Source organism: Lineus longissimus, chromosome 14 (assembly GCF_910592395.1).
Source record: "Lineus longissimus chromosome 14, tnLinLong1.2, whole genome shotgun sequence".
In the NCBI taxonomy this organism is placed as follows: domain Eukaryota; kingdom Metazoa; phylum Nemertea; class Pilidiophora; order Heteronemertea; family Lineidae; genus Lineus; species Lineus longissimus.
In genome coordinates this window covers 8,777,107-8,781,258 of record NC_088321.1, presented here as the reverse complement: position 1 = coordinate 8,781,258, position 4,152 = coordinate 8,777,107, and the positions used below count along the sequence as shown (strand labels likewise).

The following is a 4,152-nucleotide window of genomic DNA, read 5'->3' as shown; positions in this document are numbered from 1 at the left end:
AGGACACTAGTTTTGGTTCCAAATTGGTTGTTTCCATTCAATTTTGACTTCTCTAATCAGTCTTTGGGTGTTCCGAATGCTTGACACATTTCGAACATGTTTTGGTTGGAAACAACCCTACAGTCTTACACTTACGGCTGAATGAATGACAGTGCATTTTCGTGAAAGCTCGGTGACGAAATGCTGCGACACTATTCGTCACCAACATGTTTGATGGGTGGTGCCATCTGCACAAAGGACGATGAATTAAATAACTGATGTGACATTGTCGCTGCATTTGCAGGTGTCCACATCGAGGAGTAGATGATGTCACTACATGTACCAGGGTTTGTACTTTCATATACAGTGGACCTACTTTTTGTGGACACCTTTCTATTGAGGACAACCTCTTTATAAGGACAGTAGTTTTTGGTTTCAAATTGGTTGTTTCCATTCAACTCGACTTCTCAGTTTAGGACACCTCTCTGTTAAAACAGCACTTTTCAGTCCCTGGGGCATTTCTGGAAATTTCATGCTATAGAGCAATTGGTTCAGCTAAGTGACAAGAACAGTACTATAAGACGGTTTTAAAAAGTTGAAAATTATTTATTTAAATGACATATGAATGGTTCAGCAGTAATTGGCAGTGTGCATTATGTAATGAAATATGATTTACATAATATAACATTTTTGTGACAAATACTACAGATGATGGATAAATCGATACAGTGGATAGCTGTTAGAATATGCAATACATGCAATAGCATTTGTTTTTATTGAGATTTTGCGAGAACCAAGTGGTATTTTGACAAGATAATAGAAAGCCAATAACACTACAAGAACATGACTTCAATACATTGACATTGTAGTACTTGGTATACTAAAAATATTCAAAGATGGGTATCTTGAGTTAAAGTACAAGATGAATGAATGAAGGAGGCACTCTGGTAAGAAATGGTGTCGCTAATGAAAGATTAGAACAGTCCGTCTCAACCTGCCAAGCTCAGAGCGACATGCGCCTGGTTTTGCTGTGACGGGTCACATATACAAAGTTTACATAAAACAAGATTTGTATGTTTATTTAGGAGGAGTACAAAAGTTGTATATAAAATGCCGACTTCATTATGATTTATAGGACACAAAATTTGACATGACAGCATTTTATAAAATATGAATAATCTATAATGAGAATAGTTTTGTAGCACCAATGATTTGAAAATACTGAATTTATTTATTGCATGAATAGAACACAAAAAACAGGATGATTACATGATTGTCACATGCGTGAAATATATTGTCATGGATGGGCATTGGGAACAAAAAGAATTGCTGTTATCAGCTGCATTGGTAGCGAATGCTTTAGCTGATTTTCAGAAACTGACAGGAATGAGAATGTTGATATAGTGTTGAAAAAATATTTTTATAACATACATTGCATTCAAATAACACTAAGAAGTAGACGAGTACTAATTTCGCACACTTGAAAATATTTGGACATTGACTGTCACTGGTAGTGGTAGTAGAGTAATTACATGCCATCAGCAGCACTAATTCAGACAGTTTTCGCTGTGCTTCAGTAACTGACTGGAATGACTAAGTTTGATTGTGCTGAAATGATACATAATAACGTACATTGCATAAACAAAATGATTACAAGATTTGTACTGTCTTGAAATATATGGACAGGGACAGTCACTGGAAGTTTGACATGCCATCAGTTGCACTGCTCCCGACAGTTTTCACTGTGCTTCAGTAACTGACTGGAATGACTAAGTTTGATTGTTCTGTATTTGCCTCCATTTGGATTTTGTGAACAAAAGTTACTAACCTTGTGTAATTGAAGTGTCGAATTCGCCTTGGTCGAAATGATAATACAGTAAATAAATCTATTGAATGTTGCTGAAAAGAAAACACTTACTACGTTAGAAGCCATGTACATGATAACACCACCACCACCATTATCAATATCATCACAAGTCAACTGGGGAATATGTGTGATATTTGTTCAAAACTTGCGTATATGGTATTTGCAGGTCTATTGTATTGTAACATATTTTTCACTTTCAAAATTAACTTTTTTACTAGAAATTATGAATCAATACTAACCGTAAGAAGCGTATGAAATTACAGAAGGCCTTCGTCGAAAAATGTAATGTACTTGTACTCATTCGTGTCATTAAACCTGAAAGCAGCACAGCATAACAGTGAAATTACCGTGACATCAATGGATGTCAAACTAACGTAGTGACGTAAATTTGAATTCGAAGTGCACAAATTCACAATTAAGGTTTCGAACACATTGAGAACTGAAAAACTTCATACAAATGCTTTCACACCAATGATATGATTGTGGCGCTCCTGATGAGGTATCGCCCTCTGCTAAGCAGCTTTGGTCGTAACTAGGGTAAATGTTTTTTTCAAGTGATATGAGCGATGCAATACCTTAGTTTCCACCAGCGCCACGTAGCAGTCAATGAAGTTGTGCTGGTACTCCATTAACGTCATGCTTCAAATTTGAAGAAATTAATATTACCTTCATCAATCAAGTACGTAATAATATTACACCAGGCCGGAACGACTTTAGAATTCCCGATCGGAAGTATAGGTCTAAGGGGCGAATGAATACCGAATAATGAACAAGTAGCCTAACCCTAACCCTAACCCTTTAAACCGATTCACAACTTATATAGTGCGGAGGAACATCCGATCGGTAATTCTAAAGTTTAGCCATCAAATGTTCACTCATGCCTTTGGGTGAAAAAATACTGATTTTTCAATCATTCTCAATTTTACAAATCACCAATCACAAAAAGAAATAATGATGCAATTACCCAAAATAGATGAGATTTGACCACTGGTATAATTCCGCCATCTTGGATATCGGCATCGTCACCACCACTTCAAATTCTAAAGTCTTATTCAGGCCTAATATGTGTCACCTGCTGTGGTAAAATGGCTTGTTTTATCAATAAATAACAAAATATGATCTTTGTAAATAAAATCGGAGATCTTCTGGTGTGTTTTTATGTGAATTTATTACGAACTATCAATGCAGCGCAGGGCAGCCATCGTGTTCTCATGCGTAGTGGCGATGCGATAGCCATCCGCGGCACTGCTTTTCAAGATGGTGGCAATTGCCCAGTGCTAGAGGCGTTGTAAGGAAAATTGAGAGCAGGCCCCTAATGAATGAACTCTCAACGATATCGATATATTTTCGTAATTCCAGCACAACTGTTCACCAATGAACGTCCATCGACAATCGCACTTAACGAATAATAATATCAATTCATATCATGTATCTTAAAACGCTTTTATTTCATTTTAAAAAGAGTTATCGAGTGAACGATGACCTCCTACCGTACCCTCGAAATAAACAGCCAAAATGACCACAAAAACACCTTTTTAGAAAAAAACAGCGATTTTTACGAAATAAATGTCATCAGAGACGAAACTAGACACTAATTTAGCTAGGTATGCACAGTAATAGTACCTGAAGTGATCGATTTCAAGGAGAAAATACACTGAAAACAACTTTTCAGGAACAGAAATAAGATCACATTGTGAATAATTAATTCATGATATATAAGCGATAGTTAACCGCCTTGTAGCGAAACGACCGAACATGTATCGAAACGACCGAACTATGTAGCGAAATGGTCGTGTAGCGAAACGACCGCAATTCATATCACTAATCACGCACCAGGAGCCCAAATCTTCGAGGCTATCATGGATCGGATGTCCGGGTCGTCGCTATCATACTCTGGCTCGAACATGTAAGGGAATGCTCCCAAAACAGGTGCGATGCCAGACACATCACTTTCCACATCAGAGAACTCCCCATCAGAGGAAACGTTCAATGATGAAGAAGAAGATGAAAGTTCGTGAGAGTCCGCCATGTTTGTTTATGTTTGTTGGGGAGCGCCCAAGGATTCCCTTTTGTGACGTCATTAGTGAATTCCCGGGGAAGTCGGATATGAAAGTTTTTTCGAGGGCGCGCTTTTCAAAAAACACTTTTAGGAAAAAATTGGCGATTGAAATGAATTTATTTTTTTATTATATTATTTTAAGGTTATGACTTAGAAAAGAGATATAAGTAAAAAAACGGCCTTTGGCCAATTCCTTTAAGAAAAGGTCTTCTTTTAAACTTCAGACCTGCTCTTCTCAACTTTTGAA

The 4,152-nt window shown here is 37.0% G+C and overlaps 1 long non-coding RNA gene across 1 annotated transcript; it reads right to left on the bottom strand.

Annotated features, from left to right (window-relative positions):
- Positions 1-423: 423 nt before the first annotated feature.
- On the bottom strand, positions 424-2,506 carry LOC135498887 (uncharacterized). Its single transcript, XR_010449175.1, has 3 exons — positions 2,086-2,506; positions 1,808-1,878; positions 424-1,587 (listed from the first exon to the last, which is right to left on the bottom strand). It is a non-coding gene; the product is annotated as an uncharacterized LOC135498887 (long non-coding RNA).
- Between the last annotated feature and the right edge of the window lie 1,646 nt (positions 2,507-4,152).